The 12,421-nt window shown below is 44.6% G+C and overlaps 1 long non-coding RNA gene across 1 annotated transcript; it reads right to left on the reverse strand.

Annotated features, from left to right (window-relative positions):
- Positions 1-231: 231 nt before the first annotated feature.
- LOC309348179 lies at positions 232-1,736 on the reverse strand. Its single transcript, XR_014159273.1, has 2 exons — positions 1,649-1,736; positions 232-466 (listed from the first exon to the last, which is right to left on the reverse strand). It is a non-coding gene; the product is annotated as an uncharacterized lncRNA (long non-coding RNA).
- Between the last annotated feature and the right edge of the window lie 10,685 nt (positions 1,737-12,421).

A 12,421-nucleotide genomic window follows, 5' to 3' on the forward strand; every position in this document is an offset into this window, starting at 1 on the left:
CCCTGCGCTCTGTCTTATATTGCAGTCTGAAATATCTGGTGCTTTTTTTTTCTGAGGTCAGGTTCTGTATTTGCAAAAGTAAAAACCCAACTTAGAAGAAAGCAGGTTTTGTATCCCTAGAAGCTGCAACAAAGCTTTGTGTTGATTTAGGCAGGAAAGCTGCATTAAAAAAAAAAAATAAAAGGAAGGAAGGAAGCTAAGCTTTACTAACATCAATTAATCTTCACAAGGTCACAGTTTACATAATTTTAATTAACTTCCATTGAGCGTTGATGCTCACTTTCCAAATGGAAATATGTTCATTAAAACACTTATTAAATAGATTTGCAGCAATGCTGTGAGAGAATGCTAAGCAGAGAACAGTTTCAATAATTTCTTGAAGCATTCTGGATGACTGACATAACATTGGCACTTCATGTTTTCGGACTCATGCTGGAGAACTTCTCACTGGATTGTGCTGCAAATACTTTCCATTTACCAAAAGGAAAGAGAGAAACAAACAGGGTTTGAAATGTGTTGGGACCATCGTGTTATGTCATAAATTCAGGTGCTTGTATCAGATTGAACACAGCTTCCCTTTCCAAGTCCTGTTTTCTTCTAGAAAAAGAGGTGCCAGACTCACCGTGAACTCCTCCTGTGTTCTCTTAGAATGACAATGGCGCCCACCTGAGAGATGCTGGAACTGAGTTCTGGTGAGTTCCGGCTGAAAAAAAGCCATTTGTCCTCCTCTCTCTCTCTCTCTCTCTTTCTCTCTCTCTCTCTCTCTCTCTCTCTCTCTCTCTCTTCCTCTCTCTATATATACAGTGGTACCTCGGGTTAAGTACTTAATTCGTTCCGGAGGTCCGTTCTTAACCTGAAACTGTTCTTAACCTGAAGCACCACTTTAGCTAATGGGGCCTCCTGCACGATTTCTGTTCTCATCCTGAAGCAAAGTTCTTAACCCAAGGTACTATTTCTGGGTTAGTGGAGTCTGTAACCTGAAGTGTATGTAAGCTGAAGCGTATGTAACATGAGCTACCACTGTATACCTTTTCTCAAAGGGCTTTTATAAATGTTGAGCTGACTGCATATTGAGTTTCATTAAATTTAAAAATTAAGACTGAACTGAAATAGTGTTAACACAGGTCCCAGGCATAAATATTGTTGATTGAAAAGCTAAAAGTCTGCAACAGAGGATCAACTGTGTAGGGGAGAGAAAGAAACCCATATGGAAGTAGCTTAGTATTTATGTTGAAATGTTATTAAAATGCTATATCCTACCCTAAGTAGAAATAAAAGTTTGGATCCTGATTCACCCTTCAGGAAATAACCTCCTCATAGGTGATTCATAGGCTGCCCAATTTGGGTTAGGGTCAGTTTAGTTGTCATGTCCCCGTCCCTACCCCCTGTTCACTACTGGAAAATTAAAAAGTGGTTATAGCTTTCTTTTGACAAAAGTGGATAAACTTTGCAGACATGGGAGTCCACCCAGAGTTGAAAGAACTGAAAGAAAGAATGTAAGCATTCCATAAACATTTCAGCTGAGAGCATTCGATAAACTGAGTGCCATAGCAAAGAAGACCCTTCCACTAGTCACATCTCCATATATGTAGGAAAAGGTAGGCAGGTTCCTAGGTCACAAAACATGGAGGGCTTTAAAGGTATGCACCAGCCCTTTGAACTGTGCTCAGAAATGTCCAGATTCTTCAAGGCTGGTGAGATATGTTCCTTAGGGATGACCCCAATTGGCAGTCTAGCAGCTGTATTCTCTGAACTCACTGAATTCTTTAGGGGGCCACACATGTAACATAGCAGGTTCAGAACACTGCAGATAAGTAGAATGTGCAGGTCTGAACATACTGAACAGAGCATCACTGGTTATCCTGTGTTTTCCACATACAACTCAAGGTGCTTGTTTTGATCCTTCAAAACCCTAAATGACTTGGGTCCAGCAGTGGCAGAGCGTCCGGGGGGGGGGGGCAATGTCACTCTCCTCAAGGATGACACCCGGTGCGAGCCACACCCACTGCACAGCCCTTCCACCACCAGTGGGGTCCTTGATACCTGAAGCACCACCTCCTCCTGGCATATAAACTCACCCAAGCTTTAGGATCTATTTCTTCAGAGGTTAAACATATGGGGCACAGGTAGAAGGGTCTTTTCAGTGGTGGTGCCCTGTTTCAGGACCTCCCAACCCAAGCAGACTGCGGGACAGCAACATTACTGTCTTTTAGGTGCCTTCCAAAGCTTTAAATAGGTGATCTGCATTTCTGCTGCTTTTATCAAAACCTTGTACTGTTTGTTGTATTGATTCCAGCTGCTATGTATGTTCTTGCATGCGGATTATTTTTTAAGGTAGCCTTTTTGTTGTTGTAAGCCACACTGGATTCATTTAAACAGAAAAAGAGGCATATAAATATGAATAATACAAACAAGCAAATAGACAGGATGCACCCTAAAGAGAGATGCTCTGTTCCAGGAAGATGAAAAAGCAGAGACATCACCTTGCTAACAAAGGTCCGTATAGTTAAAGCTATGGTGTGCCTGGCGTGCCTGGCGTGCCCTGGTCCATGGGGTCACGAAGAGTCGGTCACGACTAAACGACTAAACAACAACAAATGGTTTTCCCAGTAGTGATGTATGGAAATGAGAGCTGGACCATAAAGAAGGCTGACTGCCGAAAAATTGATGCTTTTGAATTATGGTGTTGGAGGAGACTCTTGAGAGTCCCATGGACTGCAAGAAGATCAAACCTCTCAATTCTTAAGGAAATCAGCCCTGAGTGCTCACTGGAAGGACAGATCGTGAAGCTGAGGCTCCAATACTTTGGCCACCTCATGAGAAGAGAAGACTCCCTGGAAAAGACCCTGATGTTCGGAAAGATTAAGGGCACAAGGGGACGGCAGAGGATGAGATGGTTGGACAGAGTTATAGAAGCTACCAGCATGAGTCTAGCCAAACTGTGGGAGGCAGTGGAAGACAGGAGTGCCTGGCGTGCTCTGGTCCATGGGGTCACGAAGAGTCGGACACGACTAAATGACTAAACAACAACAACAACATGCATCTGAGGCAGATTCAGTACCGAGATGTTCATGAAGTGCCTACTGAAACTGAAGCTGCTGTACAATAAAGGATGGGGGTTTGCATCAGCACCAGGAACCAAATGCATAGTGAGAGATGGTTTAGGAGAGGAGGCTCTTTGGTGCTGCATTTGGCTGAAGACACCCAATTCTTCCCCACCCTCCCATATGGCCACACACAGCCCACAGCTACCTGCCTCAAATTGTGCCAGAGCTACGTATCTAAGTGTCACACGCTGGAGCAGAAGGGAATGTTCTCCATCTCCTCTGGAAAGCTACAGCATTTTTGGCTTGCCCCAGGTAAGGAGGATGCGAAGAGGGAGCCAGCAGGAGGCCTCCGAGTGGGAGTGAGCTGTTCAGAGAGTGAAATGTTAAAACCGCAACTTGAAAATTGATCTTTGCAGTGCACCCTGAAAAGCAGGCAATGTTCCCATTGCCTAGCTACCCAGCTGTCGCTACACCCACTTGTTTTTCTTTCAACTCACGGCCCCCCTCTCATTAAAGGGCCAACAAGAAACCCATTTTATTTGCCGCACTTTGGCAACACACACACACACACAGGCAGAGAGAGGGAGCAACTCCGTAGACCCCCTTTTTATAGCATCCAGGCATGCAAAGTGCAAACCACTTCATGTAAGTGACAGAGGTATGGTCTGCAGTGTCAAGAAACATCCCTGGCCTTCAGCAACATGATCTTGCGTCTCTCCCCTTGCAATCCACTTGAAGCTGGATTATAACACCAGCAGACGCTCACCCCGTAAGTCAGAGCATGTAGCTTTATGCATTACATTAACTGAGACTGTGCAGCCATAGAATCCTATTTCTTCATGTAAACACAGGAAATTATTGTTTGTGTTTCCATTTCCCACGTACTTTTTTTGCATTGTAATAATTGTATGCATTTTCTCCCCACCCACCCCCCCAATTGTTACCAGGCTGCTACCAAAGCATCTGACAACCAGTTAATTGTTGGGTGCTTATAAAGCGCTGCAGAAGGGGCTTTCTGGGCACTGCTGCTTGGTGGCACATGGAAAAGCTCTTTCGGCGAAGCCCTGCCTTTACCTGCCCCTCACCTGGCATGCCAAGAGTTAAGTCCATATCAAACGCATTATGGAAAGAGTTATTTTCTGTAAAAGCACCACTGCATTTCCAAACCAAGTCAAGTTAGTGGTGCCTCTAGTACATCTCACTTTACTGGCCAAGGGAGTCAGCGTACAGCTTCCAGGTCATGTGGACAGCACGACTAATCCGCTTCTGGTGAAACCAGAGCAGCGCACGGAAACGCCATTTCCCTTCCCGCTGGAGCGGTACCTATTTATCTACTTGCACTTTGATGTGCTTTCAAACTGCTAGGTTGGCAAGAGCAGGGACCGAGCAATGGGAGCTCACCCCGTCGCAGGGATTCGAACCGCCGACCTTCTGATTGGCAAGCCCTAAAATGAAGGTGGGTAAAACCTCAGTGCCTAGGACTTGCCAATCGTATGGTCGGCGGTTCGAATCCCCGTGGCGGGATGAGCTCCCGTCTTTCGGTCCCAGCTCCTGCCCACCTAGCAGTTTGAAAGCTCCCCTATGTGCAAGTAGATAAATAGGGACCGCTTTCTAGCGGGAAGGTAAACAGCATTTCTGTGTGCTGCGCTGGTGCTGGCTCGCCAGAGCAGCTTCGTCACGCTGGCCACGTGACCCGGAAGTGTCTCCGGACAGTGCCGGCTCCCGGCCTCTTAAGTGAGATGAGCGCACAACCCTAGAGTTGGACACGACTGGCCCATACGGGCAGGGGTACCTTTACCTTTTTATGTTAGAAATGTGCTGCTTGATTGGCCTTTCCCAGCTACTGCTGCGTAATATAATATGGCCAAATAGATAAAAGCACAGGTATGTGTTTGTGATTATACTGTGTATGTGATTCACTGTGAACAGACTATCCATAATCTGCCAGGTTAAAAAGATGGCAACCCTTCATGAGGTCATATCTAAGTGAGCGATGGACTGGTACAATGACAATAGCCAGTGTGATGAATTTTAATTCTCTGTGTGTCAGAGTATTCGAATCATTCACTTATAATGACATCACTGATGTTTCGTGGGCCTGCAGTAGCTCAACTGACTTTTTAAGCCCCACACTTTATCGTAATATCCTCAGACAGGTACAAAAAAAAATCAATGGTGAGGGACCTACATCTATCACAACTTCAAAAAAAACCAAAAACCCTCTGCTAATACCAGGGCAAGGGAGGCTACTCTAATTGCCTGGCTTCCTGCCGTAGCTTACATCCACCTGAAGCCGTACGGTGACATTAAAATAGATTTTCAGCCCTTTACTCAATGCATCATCCGCGGCTAAGAAAATAAATCAACCCTTCAACTGGGTGTTGTTAAGTGACAACCGAGGTGATCTCACAGAGGGGTCAGCTCCACAGAAAGTGATCGCTCCCCCTCCTCTCCGTTTTAAGGATCCCCAGGGCCTGACTCACAGGAGCCAGCATGCCAGAAATCACAGTCCCAACCACTTCCTACTGAGCAGGATGCCGACATAGAACCTACAGACAGCCTTCTGTGCAAAATAAAGAAGGAAATATAAAATATTGTTGCATGCCAGCCCAGTCTCTGAGCAGTGTGAGATTCCAGGGGTTCCGGGCACTTACCCAGGGTTTGTGTTACCTATTGGGAATGAGGCACAGCAGAGACCGTGGTGTCTTTATGATATATGGTTTATTTACACATATATACAACCCGAGCCTCTGTTGAGGGGTTCATGGCATCAACGTCCCCAAAGGATCCTGCTTCTCCCATAGCAACAACCCTTGTTTCAGACAGACATCAGACATTGCACTCTAACATTGCTCTCCCCAATGTACAGCTTGCAGCTTTCCTTCTCTGTGACATCACTCCTCCCCTCTCAACTCTAAACTGTGGCTTGATCGGTTGTCTCCCAACGAGACATCCCCCTTTGATGCTTTGTTATGCTACCTCCAACCCAAGGAGATAAGTAACTATACAACCTTTAGAAGACATTTGAAGTCAGCCCTGTATAGGGAAGTTAACAACAACAACAACAACAACAACAACAACAACAACAACAACATTTTGTTATGCTTTTATATAGGTTGGAAGCTGCCCAGAGTGTCTGGGGCATAAATAATATGGATGGGGTATAAATAATAAAATATTATAACAACAACTATTATTGTTATTATTATTGAATAGGACATCCTTATTTCCACCAGAGAAATGTTGGAGGATATGCTTTGTCTCTTTCCACAATAGCATATAGCTACTTATTCTTGGCTCTTTCACCCCTCCTGCTCCTTCGTACAATATCTGCAGCCTAGGCACTCATGTGCTCAGGGCCTATTGTGAGACTTTGGTTCAAATCCTCATTCAGCCATGAAGCTTACCAGGTGAACTTGGGCCAGTTGCTATCTCTCAGCCCATCCTACCTCACAGGGCTGTTGTGATGGGGGGAAATGGGGGGAAACCACGTATACCATAGTCTCACTTCCTTGGAGGAAAGGCAGGGTTAAGAGGTAGCAAGGAAATGAAAGGAAATGAAACAAAATGAAAGAAAACGCCCCATTTGTGTATCAATGGCACTAAAAGAAAATGAGTGCTATCAACAAGAGAACACAGGGAAAGTATATTAGAAGTATATTTCTCAGCTGGTACATTGAGGAATATGGAAGCAGCATTCCTACTAATCAGCTGAGATAATGCTTTGGGGACTCCAAGACATTGTGGGATTTTGAAGAAAGTGCTTTGAGTGCCTCTGGTAATACATTATGATGAATAGTTAATAACTGGGCACTTATAATAAATGGAAATACACTCTTCAGTGCAAAGTGTTCCATTGGCTGGAAAGAATTCATTGTTCTTCTTTTGCCGTTTCCCCAAACTCAGAGCTCTGTTTTACCCCCACTGAAGTATCACATGATGTACAGGAGGTGCTGTGGGGATGCAGCTTCTGTTGAGGAGCCAACTTGAAAGCAAAATCGCAGATGAAACATCTCCTTTGTTCATTAGACAAAGGGATGAAGTTGGTCTTCCACTGTCCTGTCAGATGCAACGGGCTTCATTTCCCCTTTCAACTATCCCCCCCCCCCCAGTGATGCTGAAGGATTTTGGCTGGGCCACCGATCTGTTTTCCGGTTCCTGGACTAAGGCTCAGATTGGAACACAATTCTCCATCGGGGCTTGCAATTCCCCAAATTTCACGATATAGTTCTCAGCTCAGAAAATGTATCAAAACTGTATGCAGAAGTGTGTACAATGAAGTATATTTTGGGGTAAAAGGCATATAAAAATACACGGTTGGGGATAAAATGCATTCAAAAGTGTGTCTTTTGTGAAATAGCAAAAGCCATGTGAATCTGCATGCAGTAAATGTACAGTATATGCTGTAGAACATATACTTTTCTACTGTCCATTGTAAAACCAGCTACGCAAAAGTGGGGTATCACCTTTTCTGGGTAGTCTACCACCACGGCACAATGAAAATATCAGATTCTATCTGTCTGACATTAACCTGGAAGTAACTGCAAAGGTGGCTGTGTTTTTGTCAATAGTATCTCTTAAAGTGGTGAATGGTGCTATTTAGTGGGAAGAAACTCCAATGAAAATCCTCGTCATTATATGTTTTGCATGGCTGTTTATTTGTATATATTTTAAATTTTTATATATGGGTGTTTTATGATGTTTTATGATGTATTATACTTATAATGCCTAATAAAGGTTTGGCAAAGTAAGTAAGCGAAATAAGTACAGCATGTGTGTGGATGGACAGACAGACAGATACAGTTGATAGATATATTGCAGATTAATATGGAAAATGAATGGAATGGGTCCACCATATGCAAAAACTGATAGTGACTGGAAATCAGCTGGTTCTGCCATTTCTATTCTCCTTGTCCTCTCCCAAACCCCACAGCACATTGCTCCCTTAAGGAACACGAGTGGCTCCATTTTGTTGAGGATTTTTTCAAAAAAGAAAAAATAACAATCTGTTAGTAGTAAAGTGTGTCTTACTGTCTTAATTAAATGATACTTCTCAATGTCATTCTGTGCCTGGTGAGCGAATGTGGTCCATTTCTCACCGTGTTAGTCCGTTGCTGCAAAACGACAAAGGAGCCACGTACCACTTTTATAGACCAGCACATTTATTGTGGCATAAGCCGTTGTGGATAGCAGTGCACTTCGTAAGATGCATGAAGGGCAATTGGTGTGGGGGGGGGTGTGCGCGTGTGCATGTGCATGTGCGCATCTACGTTACATGTGTATAAAGGGGATATGTAATAGTTGGAGTTAAATGACAGGTAAAGGTAAAGGGACCCCTGACCGTTAGGTCCAGTCGTGGCCGACTCTGGGGTTGCAGCGCTCATCTTACTTGGCTGAGGGAGCCGGCGTACAGCTTCCGGGTCATGTGGCCAGCATGACTAAGCCGCTTCTGGCGAACCAGAGCAGTGCTCAGAAACGCTGTTTACCTTCCTGCCGGAGCGGTACCTATTTATCTACTTGCACTTTGACATGCTTTCGAACTACTAGGTTGGCAGGAGCAGGGACTGAGCAACAGGAGCTCACCCCATCTCGGGGATTCGAACCGCTGACCTTCTGATCGGCAAGTCCTAGGCTCTGTGGTTTAACCCACAGTGCCACCCGCGTCCTGACAAATGACAGTGTAAACAACCATAAAAACTACTGTTTGTGACAATTCAATTAAAGCTTAGATGTATGCAAAATAAGAACAGTTATCCAGGTAACCCTTGAAAAAATTGTTACAGGTGTCTGTTAATCAGCCAGAGTAAGGAGCAGCAAAGATTGTTTTTGTGAAAACAAGGCAAACTGAGATTCAAATGGGAAAGGAAAGAGAAACCAAAATTGGCAACTGTACACCTCGTATGAAACAAAAAAATGGCTGTCCGCAACTTTGGCACCCATAGTTTCTGCTTCATGGTTTTGCTTCACACTGAAGAAAGTCCAAGACTGGAAACCATGAGGTCATGTGAAAGCTTCTTTTGTGCAGGTAAACCGAGAAGATGAATTTCAGCATCAGAAAGCAGCTGGAGGGTCCAGTTCTTACTGAGCAACTTGGACAGCTGGAATTTCAGTTCAGTATCTGCTTGCCAGGTCAGCTCTGGGGGTGGTGACAGCAGAATCTTCCAGGGCACCAATGACTGTTCACATGTTTCTAGCAGGGTCACAGGAAGGTTATGGGATGGCAGCAGCTCCCTCCTGGAGGTGGCAGCCTGCATTCTCCAGGATGGGGTAGGGTGGGGTGGCAATGAGGTGGAGAGAGGTTGACAGATTCGTAGTTCTCCTGACCTTGTCCTGCTCTGCCCCAGCAAATGCAGTGCCACTGTCACTGGGAGGTCATTGCTGCCACGCCACCCTCACTGCTGCATATTTCTCTTGTTGCACATAGATAGCTTTGTAGTATTGCAACCTGGAGCACTTTAAAGATTAACCCAGAGCTGTTTTTAATAAGTTAGCAATACACCCTTTTTGTAAAATGGCCGCACCCGATTTCCATGACTCCTCTCCTGAAAACGAAGAGGACACGTTCTCTGTGACTTTTCTTTAACCTGAGATGTTCAGCTTGTTAACTGATGGCAGTTAAGGGAGCAACTGAACTGGAGATCAGTTTGCCTAACCGTCCCTCCTAAGAGCTGCCTCAAGCTGCTGAGAGCCAGCCCCGAAGAAGCTGTAGTGGAGCTCTGAAGAATGACACCAAAGGGCATTGTAAATGTTCGTGAATGATGGGACGTTTATTGCCAAAGGAATTACAAGAGAATAAAGGATGCTGCTCCTAAGTATCTCGATGACAACTTGTAGCCTCTCTCACTTAGCGATCTAAGCTGCAGGTATTTGGGGAGAGGGGTGTCTCGTAATTCACTCTGGCAAATTTCTGCAAGCGCACAAAAAATTGCAACCGTTTACTGCCAATGGTTCGCTTCATATTAACTGTTTCTCAGCACTACAGTGCCCGATCTAAAAGTTTATTTACCAACTGACAAACCCTCCAGCTATATTGAGGATATCCTTATGTGTCTCTACACACACACACACACACACACACACAAGCTGTTAGAGGTGGGATTATCATGGGGAACAAGCCAAAGTATAAAGAAACCAAGGACAAATTAAGGGGAAGAATATGCTGACATTTATTTCCTCTCTGACAGTTACTGCGACCTCAAATACTGTAGCTCTGGTTTTTCCTCTCCCTGGTATAGACACAGAATCAATACCGATAGCTCATCACATGTTTTTGCTCATGGCGACAAATCACACTTTGCAACTGGGCTGCACGCAAACCCGGGCTGCACTTGTGGCAATCTGGTTGCAGATTTTGTGTAACCTTCTTGAGACCAGAGTGAAAACTCACACAAATGCAGTAGTTTTCTCTGTGGCTGTGCAACACGATCCAAAGCATATTTACTCAGAACTGAGTCCTAATGCAGTCAAGGAGACTGCCTCTCTAATCAATCTCAGGGTATGAATTTGAAGGCTAAGTAGCTCTGGGTCTGGCCAATGCCTGGATTGGAGATCTTGGAACCACATGGCGGAAGAAAGGTTTGTTGTTTTGGAATGCGCAAATTAGGTAGAATCATAGAATCACAGAATTGTAGAGTAGGAAGTGGTATTGAGGGTCATCTCGTCCAAACCCCTGCAATGCAGGAGTCGCAGCTAAAGCATCCATGAGAGATGGCCAGGCAACCTCCTCTTTAAAAACCTCCGAGGAAGGAGCGTCCACAATCTCCCGATGGAGACCACTCCACTGTCAAACAGTTCTTACTGCCAGGAGGTTTTTCCCGCATGTCTAGTCGGAATCTCCTTTCTTGTAACTTGAAGCCATTGGTTTGAGTCCTACCCTCCAGAGAACGAGAAGATAAGCTTGTTCCCTGCTGCATGTCCTACCCCTTGAGATAATTTGAAGATGGCTATCCTGCTTCCTCTCAGTCTCCTCTTTTCCAAGCTAAACATCTCCTTCAACCGTTCCTCATAAGGCTTGGTTTCCAGACCCTTGATCAAACCACGAAGCGTATACAAGTGAACAGGCCATAATATTTGTCTGGAATGCCCCCACAGTTTAAGCCAGTTAATACACTTCTCTCTCAGCATGTATATAATAATAATATAGAGCCATAATAATAATAATATTATTATTACTAGCTGGGTGACCTTGGGCTAGTCACACTTCTCTGAAGTCTCTCAGCCCCACTCACCTCACAGAGTGTTTGTTGTGGGGGAGGAAGGGAAAGGAGAATGTTAGCCGCTTTGAGACTCCTTCTGGTAGTGATAAAGCAGGATATCGAATCCAAACTCTTCATAATAATAATAATAATAATAATAATAATAATAATAATTTATTTGTACCCTGCCCATCTGGCTGGGCTTCCCCAGCCACTCTGGGCGGCTTCCAACAAAGATTAAAAATACATTAAAATGTCACACCTTAAAAATTTCCCTGAACAGGGCTGCCTTTAGAAGTCTTCTAAATGTCAGTTAGTTGTTTATCTCTTTGACATCTGATGGGAGGGCGTTCCACAGGGCAGGCTCCACTACCGAAAAGGTCCTCTGCCTGGTTCCCTGTAGCTTTGCTTCTCGCAGTGAGGGAACTGCCAGAAGGTCCTCAGCACTGGACCTCAGTGTTCGGGCAGAACAATGGGGGTGGAGATGCTCCTTCAGGTATACTGGACCGAGGCCTTTTAGGGCTGTAAAGATCAACACCAACACTTTGAATTGTGCTTGGAAACGTACTGGGAGCCAATGTAGGTCTTTCAGGACCGGTGTTATATTGTCTCGGTGGCTGCTCCCAGTCACCAGTCTAGCTGCCGCATTCTGAATTAGTTGTAGTTTCCAGGTCACCTTCAAAGGTAGCCCCACGTAGAGCACGTTGCAGTAGTCCAAGCGGGAGATAACCAGAGCATGCACCACTCTGGCAAGGCAGTCCACAGGCAGATAGGGTCTGTATTTGTATTTAAGGATTGAGATATTTGAGGGGTATTTTCAGGCAAGCCTGACAAAGCCAATGATAGAAGGAAGGATCGCTTTAAAAACTGAAATCAAAGTGAAAACATTTCTTACAGCAAGTATATTGAGGGGCAGAGTAGCACATCTATTATTAAAGAATTCTGATTGAAGTTTGGGGGAAATGAGTATAAAATGTGAAGAGGTACAAAGGAAATATTTATTCTCTTCCCCCAAATCCATATTTTTTTTCCTCCCAAGATTTATTTATTTATTTATTTATTTGTCTTTGACACTTACTGGATTCAGATATTTCAGCCCTTGATTAAGCACTCTCTGTTCCCCAATTTCCTCTGGTAATTCCAGCAGCAAACTGAGTGGAGTAGTTCTGAAAATAACCA

The sequence above is a fragment of the Podarcis erhardii genome (assembly GCF_964252035.2).
Source record: "Podarcis erhardii genome assembly, chromosome: 8".
NCBI lineage: Eukaryota > Metazoa > Chordata > Lepidosauria > Squamata > Lacertidae > Podarcis > Podarcis erhardii.